General features: G+C 39.9%; 1 long non-coding RNA gene across 1 annotated transcript in view; it reads right to left on the bottom strand.

The window, feature by feature from the left end:
- Positions 1-13772: 13772 nt before the first annotated feature.
- The window catches only part of LOC142097031 (uncharacterized), a 134517-nt gene continuing 131137 nt past the window's right edge, over positions 13773-17152 (bottom strand). Inside the window, exon 3 of the long non-coding RNA XR_012678092.1 lies at positions 13773-13920. This is a non-coding gene — a long non-coding RNA (uncharacterized LOC142097031). The remainder of the gene's footprint in view (positions 13921-17152) is intronic.

Here is a 17152-nt window from a genome sequence, read left to right as displayed (position 1 = left end):
TACTTGGCCTTCAGGAGATGCCTCTGGGTGCAGTGGTCCAGTTGTTGACATGGATGATACCCACACTGTATATCTCATATGAGATATTCATGGATTTTTTCTTGAAGTGCTATAAAGACAAGAAGACTCATGAACAAAGTACAAAAAATTTAAACCTGCGTTATTAATTTACTTCCTCAAGTTACTGAATTTGTCTTTCCCCATAACTGGAACCATCCCTGAAAAATGAACTCTTGTCCAGTTTTGCCCTGTAGATGCACATGGTGTAAAGGGTAAAAACGTGATTTCAATGTTCAACCCACTTTAATGATGCCTTCATTAATTTCAAGTTTCATTTATGTGTTCCCCCCATAGATATTGTAAGCTTGCGAGCAGGGCCTTCTCACCTCTTTGTCTGTTTTACCCAGTTTGTTTATTAGTTTACTGTGTTTGTCCCCAATTGTAAAGCGCTACAGAATATGTTGGCGCTATATAAATAAATGATGATGATGATATATTAAATTAATTATTAGAGCGTGGGGATATCAGTACTGTTTATTATGTAACACTCCAAGAGATATGAGACTGGTGCTTTATGTGAGAGGAGTTGTGAGTTCCGTGATCAAGAGAATCAAATTCAGGGTTGCATGTCGAGAGGAATGGGTGAGAGACTGAGAGACGCTGGGTGAGAGATTGAGAAACGTTCCCTATTCAGACATGAGCTGAGTTGAGAATATGCAATATGTTTGAGCTCAGAGAGAAACCAGTGAAGCTACAGAGATCAAGATAAAGCGGAGAATTTAAGTGCCGGTGATGTGGCGCGTGGACATTGCACTGCGCACATTACCGTCAATTACGATAGAAATCTCCACTCATTTTTCCCTCGCACCCCAAAAATGAGCGGAGATTTGACAGAAAGCTCCCCCGCAAATTTTCTCACGGACATTCCGTAGACATTTTGCTGCTAATTGAATGGAACCATAATTGTGGAGCCAGGACAAGTGCGCTAACTGTTCTGTATGTAAGTCAGATGTTTAGAGCAGAGAGAGCTGAGAGAGATACCTGAGAGACCTTAGGTCTGTAATTATCTGTATCCTAATTGCAGTTGAGAACTAGTAAGAAGCAGTCGGAACCTGCTTGAAGGACATTAACCAGCCTTGATGTAGCAGATTCAACCAGTTGTTAAAATTGGAGTTATGGGGACCTCAGACCAGTGACTCTAAGGCTGCAGAGTAGAAGAAGTGAGAGTGCCAGTCTCACAATGCATTTGAGCCTGGTGATGTACTACAAGTGATAAAGTGATTTATATGGCAAAAAAAAACTGATGCAACGTGTTTCCAAAGTGAAAGAATAGAGCCTGTAAATAAGTGGCTGTAGATAAATAAATCTTTATAATTGATGTATTAAATCAAGATCAAGCACACAATCCTGATGAAGGAGAGAATGACCTGCAACAGGTGCTTGTCCCAAGGTGTCACTTTGTGTATTTTATTATTTTTATTACGCTGGTTCAAAAGTGCCTAGAAATGTGCTTTACTAGTGACCCTAAATAGTGTCAAAGGCATCCCATTTATAGTACAGGAAGACTCCGGAGTCCTTTTGTGGGCAAGATAATGCTCTGCGTGCCCGTGCAAAACAGAGAACATTCCCTAATTGGGCCTTGTCCATCCCTTAAATATGATTTAAATAATTTTGCACCTTGAAATTAAATCTTGTTTTCGAGCGTGGAGGCATAATTAAGCACACTCATTCGCCTTCTCATCAAGGAATGCGCCCAAACCGCCAATTAGAAGCAGGAATTTGGAAATTTATGAGCTTTCCCATAATAACTCGGGTATTTGCGCAAAAGTAGCCTCATGATGTCACATAATGGCATTTGCACTGTACTTTTTCACATTCATAAATGATCCTGACCTTTATGAGTGGCGACACCATTTAAACATGTTTACTATCCAAATGGTCAGGAGTAGAGGTGCAAAATAGCCATAGTTTATCTTGTCACAAGGAGTTTGTGTAGTTAAACCTATTCTAATGTTGTCAAACCACAAAGGCAGCATCTTTCAGTTCACTGACTTGGTCCACCAATGAGTCAGATTTTGCAAACCGCAACTTCTCCCTCCCTGTAAAAAAAAAAACCCGCCACAAACTTCCCAATCTGAGGACTTGAACAGGTAATTCTTTCACAGTTAAAAAGTAGCTCTTTATATGGGAAAATTCCTAGAAACATAAAAATGCAGAGGGACCTTTCCTACTCCTATACTAATGTTCCTCATGGCATTCAGACTTTATGAACTAAGCTTAGGACTATGCCCCCAGTATTAGAAAACAGAGCATGGTGTCACTCAGGACTGACTGACCCAGCAAGTACAGGGTAATCTCTGGAGGGCCCCACTGCCAGATGTCCCCACCCTCTACACAGCAACCATTGACAGGCTGGTCCCTGGGGATGGACCTGTCACCCTATTGTTTACAGCGGATCCTATCCCACCCTGCTTTCCAACTCACTCTTCTGGCGACATCATCAAAAGGACGGCGCCCACCACATGAAGTGCGCACTGTCCCAAGTGTGTGTCCCAGCGCCAGATGAAAATAAGTTAAGTGTTGGGTGGTGTGTGAAGGGTGGGAAAAATGTAAAGTGGGTCTCCTAATATAATACAGAGAAACGGGTAAAACAGCATTAATGTAAGAATGTATTTAGAGGAACAACTTGAATATTACCGCTTTTCAGACACGCAGGCTTTTAGGCTGAATCAGAAATGCACTCACTTTAGCTTGAAATAGGCCACTTTTATACCTACACTCAAAATCAAGGACATACAGAAAACAGATGAATAAGACACTTACTGTACTCATATTTTTCCTCATTTGCTCTCTTGTATATATAGATTATTCATTTACACAGTTTTTCATTAACACTCTATTATCCAAACCCACTACTACTTTTCTATAGTACCCCCTTACCACTCAATCTCTGGGTAACTATCTCCTAAAGTAATATACATTTTTACTACATTGGGTACATACACTGTGGTTCAATAAAATGTAAACCAAACTTTAATAATAATATATATTAAGTCTGTGAATAAGTCATCACGTCAGCTAGGCAGCAGGAGATTTGAAAACAAGTGGATATAGCAGCGTAGCGCTGGCAAGTTACAGTGACATCTCTATCCCCACCCACTTTTCTTTATGTAGTTCCATGTCGCTTCACTTGATTTTGACTGTTTTCTGTTACGCCAACATTGTTTTTTATTTTTGCTCAATTGATTTGTTTGTATCTTTAAGTACTATGTATATTGGCATTGAGTACAGTTTGAAAATAAAGCCTCCTGATATTTAGACACAGCAAATTTTACGTAGAAGGAGGTCTCACTAATTTAGTCAAAGTCACTAATGCAGATTATAATGGAGTCCTCTCCTGTCGGTTTTACTAAACTCCAAATTTGGGTAATGGTTCTCAGCACTTTAGTAGACAGGGCAGTTTTGCAGGTGAATAAAGTACTGGATCGCTCATAGACCAAATCTTGGCAGTAGGGGGTTCTATATCCTCCTGTACTGTTTGGGTACCTTTGAGTGAACTCTCCCTAACGCTGAATATTTCTGACTTACAGGTAAAACAGTTCCCTCTTTCAGTGCACCTACACCTAAGTGTGTAATCCAGTGCAGGTAAGCATTATTTTACAGGTTGAGATACTCACTTAGTTGTTGACCCTCCTGGGCGTAGTAAGACGATATCAAACTGGTCTCTCTTCCACGCTCCCCCTCTCTCATCATTTTTGCATCAGTCATGGAACCGCTCTCGGAAACCATTAGATCTAATTTAGAATAGAAGATATAAAGATAGAGCAGGTCCAACATAAAATCAAGATGTTTGCAGAGGATATTATCTTATCAATTTCTCTACCTTTAATAAGGCTATACAAATCTATTCCTTATTTAAGGAATAAGTCAACTTATGTAGAATAATTTTAACACTCTCATTAAAGATACAGGGATGGGCCATCACCAATACTTTAGAACTAAGCTATTATGAGCTGGTAGTCAAGGCTTACCTGGAAAAAATTAAATATCATATAGTTATCATTATAATCACATACTAATTCTGCTCTCATTTTCAGATGAAGGCTAAAAGAACTGAAGTACTTGATAATGACTATGGGTTTGCACCTGGGGGGGCAAGATGATTGGAAGATGATTTCAGAAAAATATAGGTTTCTATGAGTATTGTTTATGCTCCCCTAATATGCACTACTATGTGTATAATTTGTTAGTGAATTAACAGAATTAGCTTCAATGCAGTATTTCATACACATTAAATGACACTACCTCGCTCATATACACACATATCTCATTCACATTAACTTACAGTCCTATACACACACATATCTCATACGCATTTACTATATAGGGGTTTGACAAACCGCCGGAAAAACGCCATTCAAACAACCAAAATAAAAGAGCTGGTTGTGAATGGTGTGATTGATCTAACAGCATACAGTTTCTGCTATTTTGCCAGTGTGAACATAAGTTTTGTTTTTGTTTTTTAAATTTGAAAAGTTTTGTTGGATTTTAATGTGTAAAATTAACCCATATTTCTTTGCTTTTTCTGAGCAAAGGGTAGTGAGTTCTGCTCATGTGCAACTTTTAATATTCAGTGTTAGGTGTCAGACAGGTGGCAATGAGTAAGTACCAATAGTGGCAACTTTTTTACAAGCAGTGTAATAGTTTTTTTTACAGGCAGGACAGACAGATTTTTGGTGTTTAAGTTAAACAACATTTATTGTGGTACATAAGTTCAAGTATAGATGAATTTTGCATCCCCCACAATGTACACACTCAATTTCTGATGTGTGCAGGGTACACGTTACTGAAGTTTAACAGACTGTAAATAGTGCAAAATTTTTCTGAACTCAGAAAATAAGAAGAGTTTCAAAATCAAAACAAATTATTTTACAGGTTGTTGGTTACAACCACACACATTAGCCTATCTGCGCCTTTTGGCAGGTACAGCAGAGGTTCGGGTGATACTCTCTCCTCTTCCTCAGTCCCCCCTGGTGCGAGCACCTCTCCTTGGCAGAGTACTTTGCACGGAGCATCCTGGTGTACTAGCCAAACTGGTTTCAGTAGAGGACACTGGCAAAGGTAACCGTACTGTTATGTCCTGGTGAATTTGGGCAGCTATACGATTCATGTTGGCATTGACCTCCTTTACTGTGATGTGTAAGGCCTCCACAGCACCAGTCATTTGAATCATGCTGACATTGGATTGCTCAATAGCTGCAGCTATGTGATTTAATGCAGAAGGAATGAGGCTAGTACTGCGGTAGGAACGCCTCAAATGTCCAACAATATGAGACATATGTCACGTTTAAATGTCCATAAACTGAGACTGCAGGACCTGGAAATTTGTAATGGATTGGGCCATTTCTCACCCTGTATCCACCTGAGGAGGTCTGGTTGTTGCTCTGGTGACTGTTCCACAGGGCCAGTTGCTTGTTCCTGTCGCATAGACACGAGGACATCTACCATCTCCAAAGTGATGACTGTGTCTTCCTGTGTGTCGTCAGGAGGTGACATCTGCGCAGACTGGCGCTGGCCTTGCAGAGATGATGAGGTTCCTGTGGTGAAATAACCAAGGTAAGTATATAGGAACTAACATGTTTGTAAATTGCATTCTGGACACATAAACATAACCTTTTACAACTACAGAATGTTTACCAATGTCTACCTTCCTGATTAGTTGTCCTATGTGACCTGCTTAAGGATGCTAGGCATCTTTGTTTGAAATAAAATCTCATTTAGCCTATGTGCTAGGATGAGGGGATATAAAGCAAATTATTTTTAATGCAAACTTTGATGGTGCTGGCAGCAAAATGTAGCAAGACAGTGATTTGGGGAAAACTATTACTATTTTAGTTCTCTCTCTGTGTAGTACATGAAGCTGTATTTGCAAACCGTATATAAAGCAACCAATATAACTTTTACACATAGTTGCCTACTCTCCCGCAATGTCCGTGAGACTCCAGAATTTTTAGGAGTTCTCCCGGACTCCTGAGAGAGCAGGCAAAAATCCCGGATCCAGATTTCGGCGTTGTTGAAGATGGCGGGGGCGGGGCTAAATGTGTCATCGTGGCCCCGCCCCCTGCTGCGATTGGCTAAAATTGCCTTAGATTAACAGAGGTGGAGGTGGAGCCTAACAGTGCCCCGCACGTGGCCACGATCCCTCGATGGACCCCCCCTCCCGGGAAGCTCCCTGCAAAAGTAGGCAAGTATGCATTTACACCAACATTTAAAAAAAAATAAAAAATATGAACAACATTGTTTCTCCCCCAAACAGGCTACACGCACCTGCTTGTTCTTCAGGTGCAGAATCCATCACAGAAGGTGGAGGAGTAGACTTTGGACTCGGAGTGGAGTCTCCTACAGGCGATTCTGGATGTGTTAGAAAAAGCAGACACTGTATTAGCAGTGACAATCATTTAAACATGTATACAGTGTACTTTGATAATGTGGTTTTCAAATACATTTAAAAATGTTAAAAAATGCATGTGTACTTGCAAAACTGTTATAGTAAAAATTGCAAACAACTCACCAGCTTGTTGTCCAAAAGAAGGTGCATCCATGTACTGGACATTAACCCCCTCTACAATTTCACGGGGCAGTATCTGCCGCAGCTCTTCCCTTATACGTGGTAAATTCCACACGAAGTGGTGGTCCACCACCTGTTCCTCTTGCTGCCTTCCTTTCCTCAGCCATTTTTTCTTTGAGTCGCCGCTTTGTCGGAAAAGCGTTGGCGGCAGTGAGCCACTGACCGCTTTAATGGTCCCACTGCATTAACGGCCTGGCATATGTTTGCCCACAATTGGTGGTGCCGCCTTAGCGAAGTACAGGTTGCAAGGTTCCCTAAAATAATCTCATAACAGGAAACAGTATTGTGCACTAACACACAATTCTCATTGTGCGAAAATCTGACATTCCTCCCTGACTTTGTCTTCCTCCCCTGTCCTGTCTCCTCTAACCCTTCCTCACCTTCCTCTGTCTCCTCCAGCTCTATCTTCCTCTCCTCACCCTCTGCCCCCCTCCTATCTCTGGCCATTTCCCCAAGTAAAACAGAAAAACAAGTAACACTGAACTACTGACAAACAAAAAGTACAAACTAAACTAACTAATGAAACACGCACAACACACTCACACACAATTAACAGAGACAAAGGACTAGACAACTACCAAAAAAAACAAGACAGAAATGAAATCAGAAAATAAAGCCACAACACTGTAAAAAACACAGGACTACTCACACTCCAAGCAGAAATTGCAGCACAACAACCCTTCAAAACACCTCACTCACAATACTACTACCTCCAAGCTCCTATCTCTTTACTCCTCAAAACCCTATCAAAGAAAATGTGGAAACCCTGTGATCTATATAGTGCTTGTGATGTCAAATCTCCTGACACAGAAAGTAGCCAATAGTAAAACTGTATGATAATAATGAATTTTTCAAAAAACCCACCATAACACGAAACCACCATGTTTTAAAGCAAAAGTGCCATGTTTCTTTCAAAGCTGCCGGAGGCTTACATACCGCCGTTACATCGACGGTGGATTCACATTGAACCTTAAAATCGCCCAATAGTAAATCCGACTGTTTGACCTGCAAAACCGCCGGTAAAACGCGGCGATGCATGGTGGTTCAAAAACGCCGCCAAACATGCCCGTTAGTAAATCTAGCCCTAGGTCTTCATTGATGCTGGAGTAAAAGTCCACAACACCTATTATTGCGGCGTTCTGCTGTCACAGCATTTTCTACCTGTTATCAGAAATCTGGCCCCAGAAGGCTATTTTGTTTTTCAACAGGACAGTATGCCAACCCACAGAGCCAGGGAAACCATTGAAATGCTAACATGATAGACACCAGACTTCATTCCTCCCACATTCTGGCCTCCGAACAGTCCAAATTTGAATCCTGTCGATTGAAAGCGGAGGACATTATGAACATCTTCTTTAATTAAATAATCATACATACTACTGAGAGTTTCTTCACAAAAAATGTAAAGACTATTTCCATGTAAAAAGTACTTTGTTACAAAATCTAAAAAAATATTATATTGTTTGTAAAATTAAATTTCGGCAGATAAATTTTAAAAACTCATATCTTTTTATGCGTTGAATAAATTTTTATGATATGTTGGAATCATATTGTTGGTTCAATTCTTTAAATATCTGGAAAGTTTTAGTATGATATGATCAGGCATTAGAGATATATGAAATAAACCGTTTGGCTTACTTTTTATTGAATCAGTGTAAGTTTACTAAATAGTATGTAAACGTTTCTGTTTTCTGTAATGGCTCATCATAAACTTGCAGAATCCTTAATCAAATCAGTTTTAAAAATAAATACTAAACAAATTAGAGGAAAGAAGAATATTTTGACTTTCTTAGGTGGATCGGTGCAGTTGGGGAGAACAGAGTGTCAAAACACCCTCTGTCTTATATGCCACTTATACCTCGGTCAAAGCAGCACTCCACTTTCCTGCGCCAAAGCATTTCCCATGTAAATGTCATGTAGCATCTGATTAGGAAATGAAGATGTGATCTAGATAACACTGAGACAGCACAGGATGTCCCACCAGGACACTGCCACAGTCACATGGGCTAATTTAAAGAATGCAGTTAATGGCCTGAATGAGGTGAAGGGCATGTCATCATGTGGGCAAGAGGGATGATTTTAATGTAATGTAGTTGAGGGAATGGGTTATTTTAATAGTGGTTAGAAATGCTAACCACTATTAAAATAGTGGTTAGAATTTAACCAATAACTTAATATATTCTAACTTAGTTATTAGTGGGGTGATGGTGGGGGCTATAAATTTAAAGTGGAGTAATGGGCCTATTTAATGCTGGGGTGGATTGGGGGCTAATAGTTGAATGTGGGGCTGAGTTTGGGGAGAAGGACGGCTATTTATTGAAATTAATACTAAGTTTTTAATGTTAGTAAATAGGTTTATTATTAAATAATATTAATTTAATATTGGGGCAAATATGTGTATTTATTAATTGCAAATACTATTGTTTTAATGTCAGGGCTGGTTGGGGAGGGAATAAGTTTATTTATTAAATGTGAATGCTTCTAATTTAAAGTCATGGCTGATTGGCGGTAAATAGGTCCATTTATTATATATTGTCTATATATTAAACATTTACTACTGTTAATTTAATGCTATGGTCAGATGCAGAGAGGGTGGCCTATTTATTAAACAAGGGTGCTATTGATTTAACGTCCGGGTTGGTTGATGATGATTACATTTTCATTCATTGTTTGGTTTTCCATATTTCATGTAAGTATCATATTTTCCAAACAGGTCCCCAACATTCCAGGATCCAGGCTAGCAGAGACAGCGCTTAAGACACCAGCAGCCGCAAGTAGCTAAAGCTACAAGAACAGATGTGAGAGAGCAGTACAGTCTGCCAACTATTCTGAATCTGGTGGGACAGTCCTGAGTTTGGGTTCTGCTTCTGGATGGGACCCAGACTGCATTTTTTTTATCTACACTCCCATTATATACTACACAATGCACTAGCTATGTCCTGAGTGGACTGACCACACCACCCCCTAGTCACGCTCTCTGCTGTCTGGCCACACCCCTTCTGGCGAGTCCCTACCATTGCATCCCACCAGTGGGCAATCCATGACCGCAGTCCGGCGCTGTTGTCACTATAGTGACTTCCGATGGATGGCAAATCCTGAATAGGTATAAGTCAGTGATGGACAACCTAATAGACTTAGGGGGCCACATATTACTCTTAATTTCAGTAAAAAGCAATTATTAGTATTATACCAACAATACATTTAATCATAGAAAGAGACACCTATCAGCAATAACCTGCTGGCAGGCATTTAAAACAAGCATTTATAACAAACAAATCTGACAATAAAGCAGGTAAAAGCTTGGGGCCTCAGGTGAAAGCTCGGAAACCTGTGTGCGGCACTAGGTCCCTCTGTTGTGCATCACTGGTATAAGGTCTAATTTTAGAATAAATTTAGCAATTAGAACATAGAGCATGAAAAGCCCCATGAAAGAAATTTGACCAGCAAAGTATTGAAGTGTAAGGTAACCCCCAGCAATATTTATCTTGATAAATATTACAATGCCGGTGGGTTTTCCATCTCATCTAAAGCAATTCTATTATCTAGACACAGATTTTAGTTTTAAGTGGGATGGACAACAATAAACCTAATTACAAAGTGTGCTAACCAGTAAGCCATGGGCAGCACAGTGGCTGTAAACCCCATGTTTACATGGGTTTCCTCCCATACTCCAAAAACATACTGGCTGCTATCAAAAGTGACCCTAGTGTGTGTGTGTTAGGGAATTTAGACTGTAAGCTCCAAAGGGGGAGGGACTGATCTGAGAGACAAATATCCTCTATATCAGGGGTCAACAACCCACGGCACGCGTGCCAGACATGGCACGCCGACCACTTCTGTCTGGCACGCCGGGCTCCTCAGCTGTCAAACTAAAGAAGCCGAAGATGCCTGAAACGGAGCTGCTGCGCATGCGCAGCAGCTCCGTTTCGACCATCTTTTCTGCTTTAGTGAAGCAGCTCACAAGTTGTAGTGAAGAAGGCGTTCGTGGAAGCGGTGACTCCAAAGGTAAGTATGATGCACATTATGATTTGGGGGGTACAACTGTGTGACATATTTTGAATTGGGGGGCAACTGTGTGGCAAACTTTGATTTGGGGGGCAAGTGAGTGGCATACTTTGAATTGGGGGCATAACTATGTGGCATAATAAGGATTGGGGGCACAACGATGTGGCATAACATAGATTGGGGTGATTTATGTGTGGAATAAAATTAATTGCGAGTATTACTGTGGCATAATATGAACTGAAGGCATAACTGTGGCATAATATGAACTGGGGGCACTATTGTATGGCATAACATGATCGTTTATTTGTTGGTCCCATTACTATTAATATTATCATGATAGTAGCGTGATAAATTAAAAAATAATGAAATATATATTTATTTACACAAACACACACACACTCACACACAGTGGTCGAAGTGGAGATTTAGTATTGGCGGTATGGAAAATGTAAGTGGATGGAATTTTATAGTTGTACAATCAATAGAAGAATTGGCGGTATGGCTTACCACCGTATACAGAACACTTCGACATATATATATATATATATATATATATATACACTCAGACACTACTGGCACACCTGGACTTGAAGCCATTTTAGCCGGTGCACTGATAAAAACAGGTTGCCGACCCCTACTCTATACAGTGCTGCGGGATTAGTGGCGCTATAAAAATAAATGATGATAATAGTTCTGTTGATTTACCTTGAAAATATGCCCACCAGGTTTGGAAAGATGGCCATTAATCTCTTTGTCCATCTTCAATACTTGCATATAAATCCCAAAGAGCTGTCAAATTGATAAGGCTGTCCCCCATGGGTGAAAGATCTCCTTTGTGCCAAAAGGGTGCACACACAAAGGTTGGATTTACTGTTCATAATCTTGAACAATAAAAACAACCATCTTGGTGCAATATTGATGCATACATGTTACCTTAATAGCTATATCTGCCCTTGTGACAACTTGTGCTTAAAGAGGCGTTAACATGCAAGTTCAGTACAGATAAACAAATGTTAAGTGGACCGCTTTGAGATTATTATAATTTACATAGTGTCACCATACTACGCAACACTATTCATTGAAAATTTGTCATTCATATGAGCACTATTGGAGCTTACAGTCTAAACACCCTAAAACACAAACGCTGGGGCCAAATAACCTGCTGAGTAAAATTTGAGTGTTGGACAAAACAGCACCTGAAAAGAACATATGCAAACCTGGGGAGAATATACAAACTTCAGACAGATCAGGCATCGAATTCATGGCTGTGCGGCAGTAATGATACCCTCTGTGCCACTGTGCTGACTGCATATTATTTTTATTTACACTTATAATACAATCGCTAAGACACCTACATTTTGCATCAATATAGACCGGGTGCAAGTTTTGAAGTTGATGATGCTTGATGTATCTTTGAACACATTTATACACTAGATATAAAGTTGTATGTGTCTTCAAATAAGTGCAACTCAAAACACAGTCATGAAAATGCAAGTTTTGTTTATACACAGAACTGCTTTACATTCACCTCTAAATCAGGTTTAGTATATCTTATTGGCAATCATCACCATTGCTTATATGGATTACATTACATTTTACTTCAACACAGATAACAATGTGTCAGGTTGAATTTATATTACATAGAGAGAATCATGTTTTTGTAAAAACAAAATTGAAGTGCATTTGTAGATTCCTGCTAAATAAAAAATAAATACAGCGATTTCTTGCTGTAACATTTACTGCATGGAGATGACACAACCAGTTTTTAAATTTATAGGGCATAAAAACATTTTATTTCATATAAAAGCTTGTTATTGTCTGTAAAATTGTGTAGTGTGATAGAGATATCAAACATCAAGGTTTACTAGGCTGTATAACTTGAATGTGGCTTTGTTACTTAATCAGTTGCTGTAGAAACCATAGTTGTGTTCTACATGTACTCTAATCTCTTTTTAAATTAAATTGAGGAAATATGTAGCATGAAAATCATCATAACCTCAAACCTTTACAAATTATAACAATATGACAAGAGAGGTCCTTTAGCCGAACGCACCTAAACGCAATGAACCTGATTCATTAGGGCATGCATTCTAAGAGCAACGAGCGCTCAGAATTTCACGCCCGTTTTTCCGCTTCGCGTGCACCCAAATTCATCAAGCAATGGATCTGAAGATCCATGGCGTTTTGATTTCGGGCGTAGGGCTGCAGGTAGGCACAGGCGCTGTAGGTAGGTATGTGTTATGCCGGTGGATTTGCCGGCATTACATCCGACTGACCCGCCAGCTCTATAAAGTGTCAAAAAATGGTTTTTTGTTTTTTTAAAAAAAGTGTGTGCCCTCCGAATGCTATTAACCCTAGTGCTGCCAGGCTAGTGCTGGTTTCTGCAAAACCAGGGGGAAAAAATGCGTAGGTGCCCCCGGATTTTACTGAAACCAGCACTGGGCCAACCAGCTGGGGTGGGTTGCTGAGAAGAAGGTGTACTGCCTAAACTGTGTACCTCAACCCTACACACAGGAAGAGGGAGTTAGATATATTTTTTAAAAATAAAATCTGATATAATTTTCTACACAATGTTATTTATTTTACATTATTTTAAGAACAACAATTTAACCTTGCGCTGCCTATTCCATTTTTAAAGAACACAATCTACTGGATATGCTACCATCTTCTTTAGCTCAGGCATCTTAAGTGGCAGTCAGATATGAATGGATTTACAGATGATATATATTTGCAGTGTTATGACTCGCCGGGCTCTCTGTCAGAATAACTAGATTGATAGATAGATAGATAGATAGATAGATAGATAGGGATAGGTAGGTAGGTAATTAGGTAGGATCGATAGCCACTGGGGGTTTAGGTAGGTAGTTAGATTAGTTCTTAGATAGATTAGTTTAGGTAGATCAGATAGGCAGATAGATTAGCTAGATAGATTAGATAGGGTCAGTTAGGTCTGTTCTCTATCAGAATCTGCCCTTAATTCATGCTGTCATTTCTATATTATGCCTCACCTGGCCAGCCTGTTTCTCTGAGCTCACTCACCCACCTGGCTTCCTCATTATCACCTGCAGCCTATTGGTTCTGCTCTCCTTAAATAGCCGGCTAATCCTCTGCAGGATTGCCGGTAAAACATTTACCTTAGTGTTCTGCTCCCTTGTGTTTGCCCTGTTTCTTGCTCCTGTTGTTTCCTGCTGACTTAGTGTATTCCTGTGTAGCAGACCGATTCCGTTCCTTACTACTCTTCATTGGATTTCCCTGTGTACCGACTAGGCTCTGCTTTGACTCTTGTCCTGTGTTGATATCCCGTATAAAGAAAAGAGAGAAAAGAAAATTGGTTTGGTAAGATGCACTAAACACTCCACTTATTTAAAAAATTCTAAATAACTAGGCATTCTCCAATATAAAACTTAACCTTTATTGAAATAATATTAAAATCTTCTAAAACAGCGAAATATCCAACAGAATAATATAGATTAGTGAAATTGTGAATTAAAAGCTGGTCACATCTCTTAAGTCTCTAATTCACCAATTATATAGTGCAATTAAATAAAATAAAGTCTCAATATATATGACTGTTATAATAATCCCTCTGGGGAATATGAAAGCAGTCCAGGTAATCAACGTGGTATATCTATTAATATAAATAGACTTGTGAAGAGTCCAAAACTAGTGAGTTAATTATTCACTCAATATAACTCATATAGCACTGCAGCTTATCGTGTCAGTTTGAACATAATTTGTGTACTACTAAGGGCACAGTAGGATGAGTTGGAAGATCACTAAATAGAACTCTTATAACTAGAGATGGTCACTGATCCCCATGTTTTGGTTTTGGATTCGGTTTTGGATCTGGATTACCGTCGTGTTTTGGTTTTGGTTTTGGTTTTGCAAAACCGCCATTGCGTGTTTTGGTTTTGGTTTTGGTTTGGTTTGGTTTTGTTTTGCAATTTGTTAAAAAAATTACATTTATTGGTGCTAAAATAACATAATTTAGGTATTATTTTGTAGCTACATTATTATTAACCTCAGTAACACTAATTTCCATTCATTTTTTATTCAATTTTGAACACCTCCTATGTCACAATATGATTTTCATACACTTGAAAAGAAAAATTGTTGCAGTTCTTGCCAGTGATAACAAAAAGGCCATTGTCATGCCTGGGCATAAAACCAAAATCCACCTCTTAAGTGTGGAATTATTTTTACACGAATCCTGGCAAGAGTTGTCTATCCATTCGTAGCATTTTAAAAGCCACACTCAGTAGAGGTAGGGACCTTAACCATCTGGGATCCTCATCCATGTTTCGTCATTTTTCAGCGAGTTATTGGAAAACTGTTGGGAAAATCAGAAACTTCGGTTAAAAAAAATAACAGCAAGTACTCCAGCATAATCTACCTCCCTTCTCTCATCTACATCCCAGCACCTGCAATCTTCCCCCCCAACAATTGGCAGTTAAACAATCCTCTGCAAGAGGAAGCAAGAATGAAACCTGTCACCCAGTCGCAAAGCGGATCACAGACGCCCTGGGTACTATGCTAGTGTTAGATCTGCGTCCAATGTCCACTATTAATACAGTTGGTTTAAGACATTTAATTGAGGTGTTATGTCCCTGTTAGCAAATGTCATCACTATACCATATTATTTTTTAAATCAGGTAAAATTTTATTGCATTTTACTTTTTTTTTTTATAACATTCTAAACAACAAAAAAGCCCATAACATTGAACTTAATCCCCAATTATAACCCACACAGTGTTACAGGTATTATCAAGTAACCATACATAATAGTATCACAAAAGAAAAAACATTGACATTCAGATATACAAGCCAAGGTATGTACACCTCCCACCATTTCAAGATGCAATGAAATAATATTACAGTTTTGATAATACAGAATATAATCGTTGACCTTAATGATTTAACAATAGGCGGCTGGATGTCTGCCCCGAGCATTCATTAGGAGAGCTCCACCTCCCTCAACCCTTCCGTAACATATGGGGATATCCTCCACCTATACCATATTCTTTCATACTTATCCACTAGGTTCCTGCTGGTGTACATGAACCTTTCATGGCCGACTGTATCGTTAACAAGGTCGATCCAGCTACTCAAAGTCGGGCCTTCAGGTGCCATCCATTTTCTAGCTATCACCACCTTTGCCAACATAAGTAACGTGTTGATAAGCAGTCTAATAAGTCTACGTTTTTTTTTGTTTAAGCCCAGACCGAATATAGAGAGTTTTGGAGTCAAGGCCACCACTCCCACCTCCAATCTTTTAATACAATCCTCCACCTTTCCCCAAAAGGATGAAACCAGCGGACATTCCCAGAGCATATGCCAAAAATCTCCTTTTTCACTCTTACACTTGGGACACAACACCCTCTGACCCCCACTAAACTTAGAAAGCCGAAGAGGGGTGAGATACGCTCTGTGCAACAGAAAAAACTGGACCTGGCGAAATCTGAATGATGCAGTGACCTCTTTCGGGCTACACAACACCATATCCCATGTCTTGTCACTAAGTCTCCCCAAATCTCCCTCCCACCTGCATCGCAGCTCCGGCAAGCCCCCTTCACCAGATCCTTCCACCAATATTGAATACAAAAAAGAGATTTGCCGTCTTTGGCCCAACCTTGACAGTTGCACTTTTAAGGAGTCTGCACTAAAGCTTGGGGCAGCTCCCCGGAACTGCGAGGCCAAAGCATGTCTTAACTGCAAGTATCTATAAAAGTAACCCCTAGGTAGCTCATATAACCTCTGAAGTTGCTCAAATGAATATAATACCCCATTTTCATACAGTTGCCCAATCTGTATTATATTGTAGATTCGCCAGGCTCCAGCTCACTCCATCCTAATCATTTCTCCAAAATCCAAGTTATCCCAGAGTGGAGTGCACGGATCTAAATCCAATCCACCCCCAATCTGGACTGACAGTCGCCAAACCTTCATGGCCTGAATTAACAGGGGGAGGGGGGTGTCCCTCCCAACCTTTCTTCCAGCCAGAAGAAACTGCACACGTGTATGATTAGATCCTGTCTCAGAGACTAAAAAGTCATGCAAATCTACACCCAACCGCGACTGGAACCATATCCCAATATGCGTTTACTGGGAAGCAAAATAATAAAGCCGTAGATTCGGCAAAGCCAAACCCCCCGACCCTCCAGAACGATATAAAGTAGTAAGCTTAACTCTTGCTCTCCTGCCTGCCCACACCAAAGAAGCCATGAGACGTTCAATGTATCGAAATGTGCTATGAGGAATATACACCGGTGACTGCTGCAAAACGTACAAAAACTTTGGTTGGATTATCATTTTGACCAGGTTAATTCTACCTGTGACCGACAGTGGCAGCTGCTTCCATACCCCAATCCGGCTCCTAAGATAATCAATCTGAGGTTGGACATTACGCTGGATATATTTACCCATATCACTAGATATCCAGATACCAAGATATTTAAATACCGGGATCCATTTAAGAGAAGTCTGCAAAACTTGACCTTGACCCATAGGGCAAGCACCCTT

This window comes from Mixophyes fleayi, chromosome 7 (genome assembly GCF_038048845.1).
Source record: "Mixophyes fleayi isolate aMixFle1 chromosome 7, aMixFle1.hap1, whole genome shotgun sequence".
NCBI classification, from domain to species: domain Eukaryota; kingdom Metazoa; phylum Chordata; class Amphibia; order Anura; family Limnodynastidae; genus Mixophyes; species Mixophyes fleayi.
Note: the sequence above shows the minus strand (reverse complement) of the source record. Positions and strands in the feature narration are given on the sequence as shown.